The 21,036-nt window shown below is 35.8% G+C and overlaps 1 protein-coding gene and 1 long non-coding RNA gene across 2 annotated transcripts in view; both read right to left on the bottom strand.

Annotated features, from left to right (window-relative positions):
• LOC113059477 (collagen alpha-6(VI) chain-like) overlaps positions 1 to 21,036 on the bottom strand; it is a 1,020,620-nt gene that overhangs the window by 183,445 nt on the left and 816,139 nt on the right.
• LOC113059574 (uncharacterized) lies at positions 621 to 15,449 on the bottom strand. The gene is made up of 5 exons (XR_003278098.1): positions 14,797 to 15,449; positions 5,852 to 5,915; positions 3,963 to 4,052; positions 2,986 to 3,138; positions 621 to 1,118 (listed from the first exon to the last, which is right to left on the bottom strand). It is a non-coding gene; the product is annotated as an uncharacterized LOC113059574 (long non-coding RNA).

Raw genomic sequence — 21,036 nt, 5'->3', positions numbered from 1 at the left:
CTCACACTGGACGCAGATACTGTGGACTGAACAAGAGAAAAGACAACGGAAAAAGAAGTAGAGTATGAGATCAAGCCGGCTGAATATTGCTTCATATATCTCAGTTATATACCTTAAGAATACATTTTTTATAGATTCAGTACCTTCTAAAACCTGAATGACACCTTCTAAAACCTGAATGTGTATGGATTTCCTTGTATTGCAATTTCAGATTATATAGTTGTATTATATTATATATATTTTTGGAAACACAAAGACACTTAACTGACTCTTTTCATGCTAGATATTAGTGTAGTTGCAGCACCAAGGAAGGTGATTAAAAACAACAACATCCTCAAACCAATGCAGAGAAATGATATAAAACAATTTAATTGTGATATTGGAATAAAATAACTATTCAATATGAACTGAGTTTAGTATTTTATGCAGAGTACTGAATCACAAGAATGAGCAATTTTCTTTAGTTACATTGCCAGTGATGTTTAACTGACACCTTAACTGTATTATGAAATAAATAAAAAAACGCTATAATTTACAATGTTTCAGAGTAAAACAATTGACGATTCTCACTCTATTCACTGCAGAAAAGGAAACACTTGTCAGTCAAAAGAGGGAGAAAATGCTGTGAGATGTGGATTAATTTAGTAAAAAGGAGAAAATTATTCTTCATTCCTTTTAACAATTTGGCATGCGTGTGATGTAGGGAGAAAATTATTTTCAATTGTCTGCATCACTCAAGAAGCCCGAGGAGCTATGAATTGCCGGGAGTGATCTGATTATGTTGAGCCTAATGACTTGAATCAATCTTCACATTTATCCTCTCGACTCTAACAGAGACAATGTTCCTTGTCAGCAAATTTTTACAACTGGATGGCTGTCTCCTGTTTTTCTGGCGATGACAATGAGGTTTTTTGCAGGCCTTTATGTTGCAGAGCACAGTATAGCTCCCATTACAGAGCGACCTCAGCCATCATCCTCATCATCTGCAGCATCACTCTCTCTCTCTCTCCATCTCATGAGCAGCTTCTCTCTCGAAAACACACGCTCCGGGTCAGGCCGAGGGTCCGGGAGGGTGGGAGAGCTTCCCTCTGGACTGTTTATTTTCATTTGCTGAATGGCTGGGGACAACAGTCAGTGGTTAGCTGCATGCCTTGGCAGCTGCTGTTAAACAACTTACATGTCTGATGTCATGACGGGATTAGGGTGAAGGGCACGAGCAATGCGTTGATGATGCATTCGTTATTGAACTGATCATAATCGGGGTCCATAATGATCAACACTTTCATGTGGGAAAAGACATTGTGTGATCGAATCAGAAGTAGAGAGTAACAGGTCTGTCAGATATTATTCATTATGTGAAATGATCAAGATGAGATGAATTATGTAAAAATTAAACCAATGCAGGCGAAGGCAGAAAGCATCAGAAAAAGAATTTAAAAAGTGTGTTATTATGGATTATTAATCAATATGATTCAAGAACACTAATAAAAGTGCTGAAAAAGTTAATCAATAAATAGGTTTAAAGAAACAAACTAATATTTTTGAGGAAGGTTTTATAATTAAGTTACATTTAATGTTTCAAGATTTCCTGTCTGCTGAAATCGTCAAAAACACTAATAAATAAAGCCTAATAGGGGGGGGGGGGGGGGGGGGGGGCAAAGTTTTAAGACATAGAAGAAATATATCTAAAAATAAAAATAGAATTTATGCCGCCATTATTTCCTAATGGCTGAAATCAATAGAAAATATTATTAAATAGAGCCTAATAAAAGAAAAGAAATCATTAAATAAATAAAAATTAAATTAAAAAAATCAACTAAATACAAAAAACTAACAAAAAACTAATATATAAGTTTTTATGGCTAATTCTAATTGAATGATGCCATTATCTCACATCTGCTGAAATCAACTGAAAACACTAATAAACAGCCTAATAAAAGAAACCAAAAAAATGATGTTTAAATTCAAATTAATTATTTATTACAAAAACAACACCTGCTAAATAAATAAATATAGCCTAATAAAAGTTCATAATAATAGTAATATTAATACAAATTTAAATAAATAAATATAAATAATAAATAAAAATGTAAACAAACAATTAATTTTGAGACCTTTTTAGGTCAGATTTTCTTAGACCAACTTATTAACAACTTGTTATATTAAATTACCAATATTTCTTGACTGCTAAAATCAATTGAAAACAGCACTAAATCTAGTTCTACAATATTAGAAATGCACTCTAAAGAGATAAAAAGTGGCCAGCCATTTCCAAAGTCACATAGAGCTTTGTTCTGTGTCTCACTTGCCACGCTGGCTCAGGGATTTAGCATTTAAGATGTAGTCAAGGATGCCAGCTGACATCCAACTCACACAGTTAATCCAATAACGAAGTCTAGTTTTCAGGGAAGGAGAGAGGATGCACACTAGTAGCCTTTATTAGATGATGCCAATGGAGAAGTCTGATTGGGGAATAACCAAAGAGGACACCAGAGAGCCTGTGAGACTGAGTGGAAGTGCTGTTTAAAAAGAGGAAGACAGAGGAGAGGAGACAGGTGGCGTTAACGCCGCTACTACGCAATCACAGGAGCGCCCGTCAGGAGGATGGAAAAAAAAGAAACATTTCACCGCTTGCAGAGAAGAAAGTCTGTTGGTGAGGGGACCCTAATCACATTACACTAGAAAACTTTTACTTATGGCTAATGGAATTCGTTTAAAATTGAACCATGGGGGCATAAGTACATTTGCATTGATCCATATATGTATAGAGCCAAAGTCAGTCTATCTATTTTGTGAGGGAATTAAAGCGGGTAAGCCCATAGAGCCAGACTGTATAATCCTATGTTAAAAGATCAATACGACCTGGCCCTCTCATAGGCCTTTTTATTTGCTAAAACGCTTGTATGCGTGGGTGCGCGTTTGTCCGCTGTATATTTTGCCAGTGAATTCTTCTGTGTGTGGGAATTGGCCATCTCCCGTGCTTACCTGCTTGTTGGGTGGCGGCCCGGCTCTTTCATGGCTCTTTGGGGTTTTGCGCGCCTGTTAACGCCATACAAATAAGCAGAGCTGCCCTCCGTTTATTTAGTCTGACACTTGTGACATCCATCGTCTATAAAAGCCCCTGTGACAGCCCCGGCCCTTAAGAAGAACATAGTATAGTACCAGTGAGTTCAATTAAAACAGCACATTTTAAAAAGGAAATAAAAAGTACATTTAATAGGAAATGAAACATTTCAGTTAAAGGAAAAATGATGGAAAATATTGCATAGTAGCATTTCCAGTTTTACATGGGAAATACAAAGCACACGACAAACATGGCAACATGCCCAAATAATGATTTTTGTACTTTTGTAAAACTTATATTAATCTATACATTTATACAACATTTCAGAGAGAGTGTAAAGTGACAGAGTATAAAGCCCCACTCATACTAACAATGATTAAATGTTGCTGTGTTAATTTCTAATAAGCAGTCCTATTCTGAAACTACAACTGAAATAATAATAATAAAAAAAGTTTAATAAAAATTAAAGCAAGAAAATAAGAAGAACAAAGTCACATCGCAAATCACTGTCTGCATGAATAGATGAAATTCACTAAGACTGAAATGCAAAGTGGTGCAACTTAATGAATTTAAAAATGTACAGTAAGCAGAGACAATCACCCACACACATCTGAACACACCACACATTCACACCTCGACAGGGTCATCCACCACTGTTCACCTTCCCACTATCACTAACGCTCCACTAAAATTAGCGACGGATGAGAACCACAGTGACATTCAGTGTGTCTGGCAGAAGGTAAATCTGATGACTAAGAAACCCAACTATGAGATTAGACCCCAGCTCTCGTTCCCTAAGTGCTACTCGCTACAAATGGGACCCTAAGAAGATAATAACCTTACGATTGCTTTTATAGGGATTGAGTTATTCTATTACAAGAGCATGGCAGAATTGCACCTTTATCCTTATGACTGCAGCACATCTGGGATCACAGCCATCATTCATTTGTCTGGAGTGGAACGGTGATGTTGTAAATGGCACAAGAATCTGCATGATAAACAAAGATAAATGTTACGCTAAAAATCGATATGAATTTTTAACTCTCGTGAAACAGAGGAAGAACTTTATATTTACCATGCTGCTAGTATTGATAGAAAAGTTTAATCACAGTGACCTGTGCACAACTTGTGTGAAACTTATTTCCGACCATGGAATATTTTTTTAATAATAATAATATACCGGTATATATATTTTTTTCTTTTTTTTTCACAGTTCTAACAATTTTACTTGCAATTCTGATTTTATATCTCACAATTAAATCTGAGACGTCAGAGAAAACTAGTTTCTGTCATGGGATAAAAAATTGCAAGTTTTTTATTTTGCACAATTCAGATTTTTTTATACAGGTATATATCTTTCTGAGTTTACAGAATTGTGTCAGTATTGTGAAGGAAAAAGTCAGAATTGTGCGATAAAAATGTCATGCCTAAAATAATCCTCCATAGACAAATCTTAAATCGCGAAAACTCAAAAATGCCCCTATAATTTCCCGCCCCCCCCATCTCATAAAAAGGTCAGATATGGAATAATATCCCTATTCACACCCATAATGACAGCTCTGTTGCCCCCATACAGTTTAGTGAGGCCCTGTGTGGTGAGTGTTGCCACCAAACCCCCTAATAGTATTTCAGAGAATCAGCAAACTGGAGAGTAAAAGTGAAAAGGGTCTAATAGCTGATATCCCTCCAATGGCACTCCTCTTAACACATAATCCCTTTTGTCATCATCTAATGGAATCAAAGTGACAGGCCCTTTCCCAAACTCCCCCCACTCCATTTCAAAAACATTACTCGGCAAAGACCAATGTGACCATTTCCCATAAACTTACACTGAAAGAGGGACCAGAGCCAAAACTAGAGACCAAACATTAAAGAGAACTGGGCCAAAAAGCTGCTAGCAACTCCATTAAACTCCATACCAACACATTTCAACTCAGAACACCTTAGCAAACACTAAAAGAAGCCCTAGGGTTGTGACAAGATAAACAATATTTATATTTTCTTCAGAAAATGTAGTAATTTTAATACAGTAGAATTTCCTTTATATTATACTTGGATTTTTAATCTATATGAATTTAAGAATTCAAATCTATGTTTTTAAATAAATAAATAAAATAGCGAGTTGTTTTTGTTTTTAATATTTACGCTTCATTTGGTAAAGTGATTTACAAATGAGGAATACAGCAAGAATGTATAATGATATTTCTTAACTATTTATAACAAATTTATATTTTTCTAAATTAATTTATTTCTAAATAAATATCTATTTATTTATTGTAAATAGTTGTCAGAGTTAGCATTCCAAAGAAAACCTGTTATAAATTCATAAAGTCATAGTACGTGCAGCAACTATTTCCAACGGAAAGGAAATGTGATGAGGAGATGTTAATTGAAATGACTTGTTTTCCAGATATGTGTTGGTCTGATTATGCTGATGTCTATGAAGGGAGATTAATGGAGGCCTTATCGAACGATTTGACTTGACACGTCTCAGTCCTGTGGGTCCTGCTCGGGAATAATCATATCTGAATACAGTTACCCTTTATGCCACTAATCCCTTTAGTGGCTCATCAATAGCTTTCAAATGTGAGGAAAAGCTTGGAGTCTGAGGTGTTAAAAGTCCCGGGACAAGACAGGTGAAGGGGGGTCAGTGGAATTTAGGAGTACCGATCTGGGGTCAATTACCCAGCCACAAAAAAAAAAAAAAAAAAAAATTGTGGAAATGAGTAGAAATCATTTTCTGATATGGTGACAGATATCTCCTTGACCACACGGGAAAATCCATACCCATGGTCTTCACGCTTCTGTCGGCCCAAGGTTTAGGTCATCCTCACAATGCCAGGATGCTGAGCTGTTTCAAGAGAAAACAGAGCATTAATCATCATGTATGGGAGTTTTGGCCGTGCACGAGGGTGGCGGGACAAACTGGTGACACCAGATGTGCTATTTTAAACATGCCACCACCAGGCAAAGGAAGAAGCGTTTGTATTTCATTCCAAATGTGCTACTGATGTCTTTTTCAGGAAAAGCCTGAGGAAATTAGTCTGGCAGGAAGCCACAGGGGTCCGACTCCCTTTGACACGGCTACTGGACAGAGAGCAGTGACCTGAGAGAATGATATCACATCAGTGAGAGTATGTTTGAAAGAATCAAGAACCTTCATTTGACACCAAAAATAGAACATTCCAAATTGACTAACACCTGTTTTCTTCTGTAGAAAACAAACGCAGAATTTTCCTGCAGTTCTTTAATTATTAAGACAAAAAAGCATAAGAACTGTGTGGTGTGACATCTATATTGGAACCTTTCCATTCCACAAATGTTATTTAACATAGAAAGTGGTTCTTTAGATTATTAAAATGTACTTCACACTAAGGTTAAATTGGTTCTTTTAAGAACTGTTTCCTGAACGTTTCTTTAGGGATGGGGATTACTCTAATCTAGCTTTCAATAATTTGCAGTTTATCAAAAAGAGCACTTTTCTGACAGCTACTTTAAGAACACTTATAACAAAGAGATAACAAAGAATAATAGTATTTAAAAAATCTGACCTAAAACTCTTGAACAGTAATGTAATAATGTATGAATGTCACTGAATTAGATAACAAAATATTAAAAGTGGCCATATGAAACCCCATAAAATGGCTTGACAAGAGCAGTTCTCCTTCCAAAGTTGATGTTTTTCCTACTGAAACAGGAAGTTGGGGGAATGAACAAACAAAAAAACAACAAATATTGAGTGCAGGACATTTTCCTGAGTTAAAGAAAGACTGTAAATTTTAGAAATAATTTTGAAACAGGAAATTGGGGCAAATTAATGAAAAAAAAAACTACAACACTGGTATGTAAATGTTTCAAAGCTAACATAAATAAACTTAAAGAGATAAGTGTTATCTTTCTTTAAATTTAATGCCATTAGTTTTGATTCTTTATCTAATGCAATGACATTTGTATATTTCAAGTGTGTCTTGCATGTCCAAATACTTTTTGTGGCCACTAGCATCTTACATTTTGTGTATAATGCACAGTATTTTTAAGCCAACCATGATCTTAAGAACATATTTTATTATTACATTTCCTCAATGTTCCTCTAACATTCTGTGTCAGCTTCAGAGTAAATCAATTGACATTTTCATTTTGTTAGTTCCCTCAGAATCACACAGGTTCTGCTCACACCACATCCAGCAGCCCTTTAAGACTTACAATCATGTCTCCTTCAGTTTAGTCTCCTGGTCTCTTCTCGCCCCGCCAATTACAGCACTAATTTCCCTAATGGAGAATTAATGGACAAACAGGCCTCTGAGGCGATGAGGGAATAAAGCTCAGCATAAAGCGAGCGAACACAACACAAGCCTATTAGATTTCACAGACAATGGCACTGCGAAGCCTTTCCCGAGAGACAAACATTTCCCAAGTAGCAGTCACGGCTACTTAGCATGCGAGACGGGAACGTCCAGGCTAGTTTGCATGTCACGGTCTGACCTTGGTGTGAGGTCCGGCTATCGATTGTGCTCTCCACGTGCTCGCTGTCGTGGTGATTATCTGTGTTGATTCTCAAACGGCCGGTATCCAGTGTCTTCTAGTGCTTTAAGGACCAACGAGTTGATTTGCGTGGCGTATTAGGGAAAATGAACTTGTGAGCTGTCGTATCCAGACAGCCGTGGGTGAGTAGGTTTTTATTAAAGATATGTGGTCTCTTGAGCTGATACAGTGTGTCGCATGGGAACGCTTTGAAGCTGTGCCCAATAACAAAGAGAATGCTGAAAGATGAGTAGTTGTAAGATCAGTTGCATAGTACTTAGATATTGCTATTACTGAAGGAAGGGTGTCAGGAAAGACTGAACAAAAAGATCACCACAGTGGCGCCAAGGACCTTTTCTTATCCTAGTCATTTGCTTTCACTAACACTCACTCTCTCTCTCTCTCTCTCTCTCACACACACACACACACACTCAGACAGAGAGAGAAAGAGAGAGAGAGAGCTTTATCACTTTCAAACACATAACACAATTATGGTAAAAATCAACACAACCACTTATTTAGGGACAAACGTAAACATGTTTTAACACCACAAAATCTAACCTCTTTTAATTAAGCCAACAGATGCATTTATAGGCTAACACATACACACACACACACACACACACTTTTCCTTTTAAACATGGTTAGAGCCACAGAAAATCTAATTACTACAGCCTTTGTGTCCTTGGCACACAAGTCAGTATAAAATACTGTGAAATTATACCGTAATGTAAGTAAAATATCCAGCCAAAAACATATTTGAGTGAAAGTAAATATGTTAAATAACTTCTGTAATTTTAGAATGATTTAATTTTCAAATAAATAAATAAGTATACATACATACATACATACATACATATATATATATATATATATATATATATATATATATATATATATGTGTGTGTGTGTGTGTGTGTGTGTGTGTGTGTGTGTATGTGTGTGTGTGTGTGTGCTTAAATAAATAAATAAATAAATAAATAAATAAATATGCATATTAAAAATATTTTTTATATGTAATATTTATATATATGTTATTAATAAACATCAAACAAATCAGTTTATAAAATAAATGTATTTTTAATTTGATAAATAATATATAACTATTTGTTTATAATTATTTATAAATTATTATATCAATAAGTGTGTGTATATATATATATTTGTGTCATTGGCTTGTAACATCAGAAGGGGTGGTGTCCAACTGAAAGATAGTTGAAATAAGTTTGCTCAGAAAGACAACCATGAAGTTTTTAAGAAGTTAAAACAACTTTAATAACAAAAGAATGTCTAACATCTACTTTAAAGCTAATGACTCACGCTTTACACTTTTCTTTATGCAAATGAATGCATTGTGTGTTAGATACCATGCATAAATAAATCATGAAGTGTAAAAGTAATGTGGGTGTATTTACTTATGCTGACTCACTGGTACAACACTGTTTTCCATCGTCCATTATTTATTTGTTCACTGTCCAACCCAACCCAGGATTAAAAAATATAATAAAACAATTTTAATCATAAATATGATTCAGCAAAAGTGCAATTCACTTTCAGTAACAATCAAAGTACAAATCCCCCTTAAATACATGAAAAATACAGTTATTCAAGTACTTTATATCCCCGCTGGAGTGACATGTCTGGAAAACATGAACTGTGGGCGGGAGGAAGGGGCGAAGGACAAGTTCAGCAGAAAGAAAAGAAAGCAAGTCAAGAAAGCAGTGAAACGCAGCCGCTCTAATCTCAAGTCTGGCTCCACAAACAGTTTGGGTGAGAAGCTCCAGAGGTCAGATGGACCTGGGATCCGAATCCACCTTCTGAGGAACAGAATGACATCATCTTGAGCGGAAGGAGAATGAGAGTCAATATGTAAAGAATCGGCTCGGAAAAAGAACCTCGAGTCCTGGTGCAGAAAGCATTGTCCAAGATTTATGTCCTAGTCTTCTAGTTCTCATGGGAACTGTTGGGTGTAATGCATTACAATAACTCATGTTTCATCATCCAGGCTTCTTCAACCTTATACATGCCGAAGATCCTTATAAGTGAGTAAAATGGACTGCATGTTTCTCTGGTCCTGCTGTGTTGGGGGGTTGGCAGATAAGAACTGGAGACAAAGAGTTATAAAGCTGAATGTCTGTTTGCATTCCTTACATCTCTCAGAGCCACCAACCACACTTAAACATGCATACATTACATTACAAATAATTACAGTAGCAAAATATACATTTTCCATTCAGTTGTTGTTTCTTGCTCGTAACTTGAAGAAGTGGTGATAGCTGAATATAAATGGAAATCGCAATCCAAGGTTTTCAAATATCTACTGAACAGTTTATTCAAGTATCTAAATTTGTTAGTTGCATTGGGTGTTAGGACTTCAGACTTAATAGATCGGTGTGTAATTTGTCATTTTTGCTATGGAAAGACAATCCTTGGAACACTATGTGAGTTTGTGAGATTATGATTTTTTTTCAGTAAGGAAGCCTTTAAAACATAATAACATAGAATATGCATTTCCAAAATGTTGTACTCTGGAACTTTTCATTTATCAAAGAATCCTTAAAAAGTATTACAGTATATATATATATATATATATATATATATATATATATATATATATATATATATATATATATATATATATATATATATATATATATATATATATATATATATATAATTAAGCAGCACAGGGAGTTTCAGCAATGATAATAAGAATTGGTTCATAGTTCTTTTAAATTGCAATATTTTTGAGTGTTTTTAGTGTATTTGTGATCAAATAAATGCAGCATTGGTAAGCATAAAACACTTTTCTGTTCTTTTGGTCAGTTTCTGTCTTCTGCAGACCACAGCATAAAACATTTATACATTTCTTTAGCCGTTTTTATACACATTCTGAAAGTCACTGTGAATCAAAAAGGCTGCTGCTCTTACACTTTACATGCTTACATGTATGTGAGTGTTGTCTTAAACCTTTTTGCAACACTGTTTTGCTAAGGAACTGAAAGTGCCCTGTGTCAATAACCTTGTTAGTGCTCTCTTTTTCAGAACTTGACAGTTCCTCATATGGCCAGGAGCAAAAGAGCAGGCTACTTTCCTCTTGCCTAAAAAAAAAAAAACTTTACGATTTTTTTCTTTTGTCATCATTTACAAACCTTATGTCATTAAAGCTCGTGACTCTGCTGGTTGTACTTTTTTATGCAATTATAATGAACGGGGACTGAAGATTTCCGGATCAAACAAAATGACAGCAAATCACCTTAAGAGTATCAGTGTAAAAGTGGTAAATCTGACTAAAATGATAGTTTTGTTTGAGTAATAACAATTTTGTATTCATTGATCATTATACTTCTTCAATGACCAGGAAGCTGGTTCATTGATTCAATGAGTTGAACTCAAGAACCATATCAGTTTGATTCCTAAATGAATCATTCAGAGAGGTTTTGTGAACTAACAATATATCATATGGAATCATATAAATAGAAAAGAAATTCCTACATTTCACAACTAATTACAAAGAAATGTAAAGTAATACACTGAATTAAAAGAAATACTGAAAAGGCATTTTCTTGTAAAACCTGCTCCAATAATATTTATTTTACTTGCAACTCTGTTTTCACAACGTTTGTGACGTGACATTAGGATAGTGACATATTTTTCACTTTTCTAGTGAAATATTCCTTTAAGAAACTATTTTCCACTGAGAGGAGGCATAAACCCACCACAATAAAGTGTCTGAACAAACAGAGGGGGAAAACTGTCTTGGAATTGCCAAAAAACACAAGTGAAAGCTACTGAGTGATTATAGCGTTTGGCTTTCCACGCTGCCCCGAGGACTCAGAAATCTGTGTTGTGACAAGAATACAGTTTTACCAATATGGCACACCTCTGAAACAAACCACAAAAAGTCATTCCTGACATGATGTTAATTGCTTTTAACATATACGTCCACTCATAAGTGTTAATTAACAGATATAAGCAAGCCATTTATTTTATTTCTGATAGTTAGAATGAACTTTTACATTTATATTCATACTGGAAGATAAGGTTAGACTTCAAACGTTCTTACTTTAATAATATAAATCACATTTCTGCTGTGCCTCAGGGGTCACTTCACTCTCAGTAAGAACATAAGCTACCCATGATTCCAACTGTCATCATTTCCATTTAGAGACTTTGATGTATGGAATTATGCCATTTACATCGACAGGAACAGAGTAATGACAGCTGAAGCTCTGGGAGGATTTGGAGACAATGATGGAGCACACTTTGCACTTTCTCATACAGAAGCATGGTTTACATTTCCTCTCCTCACTAAGGCCCCCGGGACAGGGCAGAGAAACTCTACTTTTGAGATGATCCATTTGGACACTTTGGTCTCATAATTGTGAGCATTACATTACTAAATTCATACCAAAGAAATAGCACCTCAGGATGTGAGGAGTCTCCAATCTTTGTGTTTAAGCAAAGAACCAAATGTTACCTGCATGTGCGTGAAGCTCAACTGATATAATTCTGACACCTGGAGATTATGTGAAATTATGGAAAGAGTGTGTTGCATAAGCAGAGGTAATAACTTCTGATAGCCATCAGCAGGCCTCCTCTCTTAATCACGGACCAGTTGTGCCCAATTACTTTACAGAGAATTAATGTTTTTGGTAACTTTCACTTTTTTACTTCACTACATTCCGAACATAATGTCATACTTTTTACAGAAACATATACAATTTATAAAAACACGACATACCTTGTTATTTTGAACTGATAAAACATTTTAATGCAAATTAAACATCGATCAATAAGTACAGTTACATTTAATAAAGGAGCACATTAAAAATCAATAAATGTTGTACTTTTACTCAAGTAATATTGAAAATTAGTATGTAATACTTTTACTGGAGTGATAATTTAATAAGGGTATCTCCTTTTACTCCAGTACTTGATTTGTGTACTTCGTCCATCACTGTTGACAGCTATAGTGTTTGAAATGGGCATTGCAGTCTGAATTCAAAATTCAATGCTCACGTGAGTAATCAGATTGAGGACATGCAAGAGGAAAGAGTGCAGTTGACAATGGATGGCAACAAGCCTTACACTGTAAGTTTATGAGCGGTTTTATCTGCATTTTAACATCGGGTAGAATCCATGATCTCTTAGCCAGTTCGTTTGATCGCTTCCATGGCTGTATATACTTGTGGTTTTCCACAGCTGCCAACCGTGGCTGACAAAATACTATTGGGTATATTTGCAGTGGGTGCCAAAACAAAAACAGACATTCCTCTTACCTTAGATAGAATTGCAACTTTAGGTCATTACATGGTTGCCAGGAAGTTTATAAGTTATACAAATGTTTGGGTTGCTATGCAGTTTTTAAGGTTTTTAGCAAAATGCCATGCATTTGTATGGACGTTCAGGGTTGTTAGGGTGTTTTGGTTGATTGCTAAGAGGTTGCTAGGGTGTTCTGGGTGGTTGCTAGAATACATGTTCTAAGGGAGATTCAAAAAATTTCATGATTTGAGAGTTCATTTATGTCCAGAGCACAGTGTTGGTTGAGTTATGAGCCGAAGTTTAATGCTTAGTGTTAGGGTTTTGTTTAAATCCATAACAATAAGTGTGTGCAACAGTAATAGTTACGTTTAGTAGAAGGACAACCATTGCTCTTGGTCAAGAGGCTTGGTCCTCTAGCAATCACCACCGTTTGATGGAGTGATGCACAGCATCTATGCATGAGATAAGTTAGGGGTTAAAAGGCCTACTATATCATGTCCCGTTATGCCTTTTGCTCACACCATGGCTTGCAGTACGAGTAAGCTAATGCTAAATCACAAAGATCTATGTGGGAAAAACTTTCCTGTGCACTCAGAAACATTGACACTAATATTCATTCACATAGAGACATAAACATCTGAGAGGTCAAGGTGCTCGTGTAAGCGCATGGACGTCACAGGTTTAAATATACCGTAAATCAACAAGGTGGAGACAGGCTTCTCGTCAAGTCCGCTTCATCTTTTTAACTCCGCCCGAGAGGAGGTTTACACCTTCTGGTACAAGGGACATGTTTACACTATACAAAATTCCTCCACATATTTATTACTAGCAGCGCGATCCCAGGTACTTAAGTGTCTGCGAACACTGGGAGATCGGGACAGAAAACAGAGCTGCCACTCTGCACTCGCCCCTAATCCTCAGGATCCTGCTCTGCTATCGAATGAGAGGGTCTGAATAGGGATTAGAGCTACATTTGAATTGAATATGCGAAGTTACTATGTCAACTGACTAACCATATTGATGGTTATCAAAAAATAACTTCTGTATCACTAGAACTTTTTTAGCTCTAGCAGATTAAAAATAAAAATGAAACATTATGCAGTAAACAGTATAAATGTTGCACTGTTCAGTAAGTTATAAGATAGTTTCAGATGAATTCAGAAGACCATGAATATATGGCAGAAATGGTAAGAGGAATACAGTTTTATTTCGAATCAGCCATTGACTAAAATTGCATTAAAAAAAGCACGGGTGAGGATGTTACGTGACCCCTGCAGGTAAGACAAGTGTTTCGGTACTTATGCAATCATCTCTTTTTGTGGCATGTTAGCTGTGGTTCGGGGGAAGGAGGCTTCCAGAGGTTACCTGGAGTGATTCATGAGGAAAAACAGCCCCCTCCCGCCTTGCGCTCACTCACACGCCTCTTCTAAATTTGGTGAGGAGAGAGGGAGAGTGAGAGATTGAGTTAAATTGAGAGAGAGATTGAAAGCGAGGGATGAAGATAAGTGGGACGGGATTAAGTTGCCTTGAGTCTGTCTGAGGGTCTACATGGCAGAATGGCAGCTGCTGAAGTGTTTATCAACAGAAGTCCCGCTCCGACGCTCTGTTTGTTTTCAGCTGTATGCAGACAGCTCAGCGGTTCACACGCAGAGATTCATTCAATTATTATTTTATTTTTTTATTAATTACATTTCCTTTTTTTTAATTTGCCAATTAATTATTAGCTTTTATTAACCCCAGGGGTTTGTGAAATTTATTCATTTTTGCGTCAATTGTTGATCTACTTCATAGCTGGTGATTTAATCAGCTGGTCATGTGATCCAGACATGGTGGACTACCACATTGTAAAATAATATGGCTTCATCTTAATTGTATGCATATGTACTTAAAAGTAAATGTCAAAAGTACCATTCATTGCTAATTGTGTAAAGTTTTTAATGACTTACACTTAACTGAGACTGTTTTGAGTCTCTGTTTTAAGCTTTCAGGCAGCAGAGTGCCCTTATCTGTGGTGCCCCATGCAGTGCTCTGGGCTTCTGGTCCTGTGGTCAGTATGGACAGTATCCATATAGTGGCATGCAGATCTCCATGGACCCTGCTGGGATAAGAATGGCAGCGGTTAGGTGTGTGATGAGGAAGGTGACAGGATCCTGTGTGAACTAACTGATAGAGGAAGCTATTCCTGCCCATTCCCACGGACCAGCCCAAAAAACATATGATGGAGTGTCAGGAACACTAGCAACACTGCTGACAATGCAGAAAGTGACAAGTGTTTTTGCTGTCACCTCTCTATAGGGGCAAAGCTAAGCCCTCATGTGTGTGTTTACATGCACTCGCTCTGACAGACATACACACATGCACCGCGGGCAGGACTGAAGCTGTGGTCGCCAATGGCTGTGCTACATCTCAAACTAATTTAATTGAGGTGCTGATGGCCTTTTCTGCACACTTTGATCATAAACCTTGAAGGAAACAGAACAAAGCACTGACAGGAAGACAGTCACTATGCGGCCAGTCGATTGCATGTGTATGTATTTCAAGGGTTGTTTACTTAAAGAATAAGCACCTGTGAACTCTGCAAAAACACATTACTGTTAAAAAGTTCGGGGTTGGTAATTTTTTTTTATGTTTTAGTTTCTTATGTTCACCAAGGCTAAATTTATTTGATATAAATACAGTAAAATAACAGTAATATTGGGAAATATTACACTATAAGAAAAGTTATATATATAATATATATATATTTAACAGGTGTTTCACGTGTTTTTTGATTCATGTACTGCTTTGTGTTTTAGGGTTAAAATAAATGCCAGTGAACTTAACATACATATTAAAACAGTACATTGTTTCATGTTTTCAGCTACTGAAAAAATATCAAATAGTCACGTAAAAACAGATGGAAATTCATATAAAACCTAACCATTCCAAACTGGTTTGACTTTTCCATTTTTATTCAGATTTTTTTATTTTTATTAAAACTTAAATTAGTTATATTGTCTTATATTTTAAAATATATTATTATAGATTTTATTCCTTATTTTCCTATCATCGCTTCAGTCTTCACTTGATCTTTCAGAAATCATTATATATGCTCATTAGCTGCACAAGGGACATTTATTCTAATCATTATTATTATTATTATTAATGTTAAAAACAGTTAAGTGGCTTAACATTTTTGTGGAAACTTTTTTCCAGTATACTTTGAGTAGAACGTCCAAAAGAACAGCATTTATTTAAAACAGAAATATTTTGTAACATTATAAATGTCTTTTCAATCACTTTTTGATCCATTTGATTGGTCCTTGCAGAATAAAAGTATCTTTAAAAAATCGTACTGACCCCATACTTTTGAACCAAAGCATACTTTTTCATCTTATTCTTTTTTTTAATACACTAAAGTTTCTATTGTTCAACATCCATTAATGTACGATTTCTGCTCTGGTTGATGTTCGTTGCTATTTTTAGTTCTGTTCTTTGCACTAAAAGAAACAAGGAGTGACATGCTTTGTCTGGCGTTGAACTCGTGCGATGGACAGTGGACGCGCTGGCAGTGCGGGAATGAGCTAAGTGATGTTTCACTCTTTGCCCTGCCTTTTTGCTTTTCTGCTCTCTATGTCATCCGTGAAAAGGATCTTCTCATTCAGCCGGTCTGTGGACAGATCCTCAGCCTGCAGAGAAAACATTGTCACCCATCACAATGGACTGCAGCAGCCATGCCTCTGCGGAAGAGTCAGATATGGCCCTCGTTGGCCCAGCTCCGCTAACAGCTTCTCCTTTTGTCCATCACTCAGACCACTGCAAGCCACACTGGCATGCAGGCCAAAGCTCAAACAAGAGGACAAAAAGAGAAAGGAAGCCCTCCCCCCCGGCTTCCTCTAATCCAATTAGAAGGCTGCAAATTTGATTGGAGTCCTGAGAGTGTGCCTTCAGCTGTCTGTCATTAGCGAGTGCTGAGAGGGGGCTCATACCTCATAGCAGAGGTAAAGACTGAGATCAGAGTACAAAGAGACACGCGTGTGAAAGTGGAACCGCACGGGACATGTTTGGATGCTACACAGAAAAAATCTGCAGAAAAATAGAGAAGAGGTACTGGTACTGGTAATTTTGTGCCAGGACACAACACGTTAAGTTTACAGACATGTCCTTGAACTCTAAAACACAATGGAGTGTGCAAACTGAAAAACAGGTAAAACACCTGTGACAAATTAGTATGAAATTTTTTTTTCATATTAACACACTACATTGTGTCATATTTTCTTGGTGCCAAAAATATGATGAAACCATTCAATTATCATGATTATTTACGGTCACTTAAAACAGATGGAAAATAATATAAAACTATCCTATGCTGGTCTTATGTAAAAGCAGCCAACAGACCAGCATGTTATCACAGCAGTGTGGATGAGTTGCACATTCAAAGTCACTGTAAAATAGTTGAAAAACACTTGTGACTGAACATCAATTGAATATTAACATCAATATACCATACTGCTACATAAAGACAGCTAGACTAATGAACTTTATTGCTTGGTGGAAAAATGATTTAATATATTTTAATTTTTATTATTATTAATAAATGTAATTATTTTATGGGCACTGGTATTACATTGTTATTACATTACATTATTACATTGTTGTTGCCGTCTTTTATAAAAGCAAAAACAAAATAAAAGTGAATGTTTATATTAAAAAATAAATTGTACAAAATAGAAACTTTTATTTTATAAATAAAAAACAACATTTGTAAATATTTCATTTGTAAAAACATATGTATATATATTAAATCAATAAAATAAAATAAATGAAGACATGGGGTTTTGTAAACGTAAAAAACAAACACATTTAAATTTAAAATTTTACAAAAATAATAAGGCTTGTTTGTGTGGTTAATGATTGAATCTAAAAAAAAATAAAAAATAAAATTACATGTAAATATCTCATTAATAATAATAATAATAATAAAAACATAAAAACAAATTGCTGTGCATATTTTTAGTGTTGAAAACATGGACTTGGTTATTATATATAAGATAATTTATCAATAATTTTGCTTTCCGTTATGGTAACATCTATTTACTATGTCGAAAATCACTAATACAGAAGGCCTTCGTTATAATAGACCTGCATTCTGCATCACTGAATTCGACTGATTCGAGTTAAATCAGAACTGAAACTTAAAGATTTTTAGAAACAATACAAAGACAGAGGAAACAACTTTGAAAGCACTGACTCGGCCAAGGAAAACTAATAGGGTCATTTGATCAATCTTGTTAGTAAAACGAGAAGAAGTGATCAACATACAGCCTCATTTCTCCTTTGTCATACGAACACATGCGTCTCCGAGTGGCTTTGTTGGAGCTTGTGGGTTATGGGGGTGGCAGTGGTCAAAAACGTAGACGTTGTGGTAACCAGGTTTGCCTGTCACGCATATAACGGGACAGCAGGGCCCTTTCTTTAGGTCATTGTGTAATTATTGTGTCAGAGCTGCATTAGTCGGATGGCTGTCACAGGGCTGTCCTCAAGCTCTTAGGGTCAGACTAATGGATGTAGTTACAGTGGTCGGTAAACAAATTGACTGAGGAATCCATACAGGAAAATAAAAAGAGAGAGAGAGAGAGACCGAATGAGCAGACAAGAGTTAGACAATAGAGAGAATGACAGGAGAATGAAAGAAAGGAAAAGGTAAAAGTAGAACATGCAGGAGGGGAAGACGAAAAACAAGAAAAGGCTAAAATCAATAAAAGTCTGCGGGATCAATAAGAGCTACATTTTCATCTGTAACAGGATTGACTCTCCGCGACCTGATATAACTATTCCCAGTGCATATGTTGAATAGAGGGAGTCATGTGACTGACAAGTCTGCATCATTCGACTACAACTGGACAGGAATTTTAAAGAACAAACCACAAAAATGGCTGAGTAACAGAGCTGTGCATCTTATGAAACTAGAGCATCATAGTATGTTTATTATTTTTATCATATATTCATCAGAAGATTCTTTCAAACTAATTTATCATGGACTTTGAACTTTTTTTTTTTTAAGAGGCAGCATATATGTATTCAATTCAGTAATTATGGAAGCATGTTTCTACCACTGGGTAGAAATAAAAAAAGTAAAAAAGTACATAGTACATAAATTGCGCAAATCTTACATTAATCCTACTGAATTTACATTTAGCATTAGCCAGCACCTTTTCAATTTTACATCTCCACGGACTAATAGCTTGATGGAAAAGTCTAAATTTTAATGTGATTTTTTCTTTTGCTGTGGCTGCTATGTTTTCTCAAGCTGAATCAATACTGCTCTGTTTCATGGTATAGATTCAGTAGAGATGTTGCTGTGGTGTTTCTGCATCACACACAAGCACCGTTTACAGGAACAAAGGTTTGATAAAGGAAAGATTTTTACATAAGTACTACCTGGTTCCCAGCTGTATGTTAGAAAAATGAAGAAGGTACAGTATATGGGACCTGGGATGAGTCTGTTTCGTGAGACTACGAGAGACTATGAGAGTATTTGTGACATAATATCTGCAGCTAGAACATTAGTGTACTCTCCACTAAGGAAGGCACAGATATGCTCACAGACTTATCTTTTATTGGCTGGCTGCTCCTAACAAGAACCTATAAGCTGGGCCAGGCCTGTCCGACTGTCCCGTAGCAGATAAGTGTATCGCCACAGTCTGGCGATAAAGTTTCCACTTTCTCCATCTCCTGTCCTTTTCTTTCTCCTTCAGTGAGGGGTATTTGGGGGGACAGAGAGACTGGACAGGATTAGAGTCTGCAGCGCTCCTACATTCATCATGGCCACCGCACGCTCTTCTGATCTCACTGCTGAGTGATATAGTCAGAGTCATGAAGGCTTCTGCAAATTCTGGAGACCCCTAGAGAAAGGTCAGGGAAGAACAGAGATGTTTTTAATGCACCACTTTGTCTGACATGATCAGCAGGTTTATGAAAATCTGGCATTTGCTAATGAAATGGCATGCATAAAATACGTATGGCCCTAGTGAATATTAATACACGTTATTACTGAGGGCTCTGCGATAATGATTTTTTTTCTGCTAGATTTCTTCTTGCTGTCAGCATGTTCACTGAGCCCAAAATAAAAAGATACAATCAATCTTGCATTTAAAGGTATAATGATATATTTACATTTATACTTGAAAATTATTTTTTTTTAAAAGAAAATGATTACCTTGTCGACGTTTCCACAGCCTACCAATAAAAAAGAAAAAGAAAATTTTAATTATATTCACATTTATGCTTGTAAATTATACAGTTATTATTTAAAGTTTATTTTTTATATTATTTTTTACGATTATTTATTATACATTTTTCAGACTTTTTCATCAAATGTTACATTCTCTCTTGACAACTTCCAAAAATAGCTAGAAATTATGCATTATATATAATGCATTATTCATATACTCCAAGATATGGAGAAATAATGGCATAAGTACCAAACATAATTTACATAAAAAAGCAGATGTTATTACACACAAAACAAACAATAAACAAATCTAATTACCTGAAGATGGTTATAGTGAATGAGATGCAGGTTATTGCACTGAAAAAAGCTATGCATTTAAAGTGTCTCTTTTTAGTGAGCTCACCCTTTAGTGTTACTATGCCAGAGATGGGTCAAGAGCAGACACCAGGTCTCATCCAATCAGTCAGTGACCCCAGACCTCAGTGGAATCTGAAGTCAGGAGCCAAAGATAATCCCTGGCTCTCACCAGGATCTCTAAAATTGAGCTGGGTAGAGGTAAAGTACCATGGTTTTCTCTTTCTCTCTCCCTCTACTGACATATGACAGAGCAGTAAAGAGCATCTCCATAGCCCTAAATCACCCTAAACCTAAACAACACATTCCAAACTCTAAGCCTTTTCACCACAGTAGCACCATGCAGCAGAGAGAAAAATCATCAAGATGGCTTTTATACATTATTACGACTGATGATGCATTTTTACTGTACTGTAATATTGTAAATATTGTAAATCAGTGCAATGGACAAACTTAATGAAGTTGTTTTCAATATATATTATCTGGAAAATATGAGATTTTTATTGTCTTTTTTTTATTTTTTTTTTTACAAAACAATATGATTCCCATGAAAAAGGTGGATATGCAGACTTTTTAATGGTGAAAAATAGCTGTCCACAGAACAAAATTATGAATTTAC

Source organism: Carassius auratus, chromosome 41, assembly GCF_003368295.1.
Source record: "Carassius auratus strain Wakin chromosome 41, ASM336829v1, whole genome shotgun sequence".
NCBI classification, from domain to species: domain Eukaryota; kingdom Metazoa; phylum Chordata; class Actinopteri; order Cypriniformes; family Cyprinidae; genus Carassius; species Carassius auratus.
The sequence above is the reverse complement of the archived record's forward strand: the minus strand, read 5'-3'. Positions and strand labels throughout refer to the sequence as shown.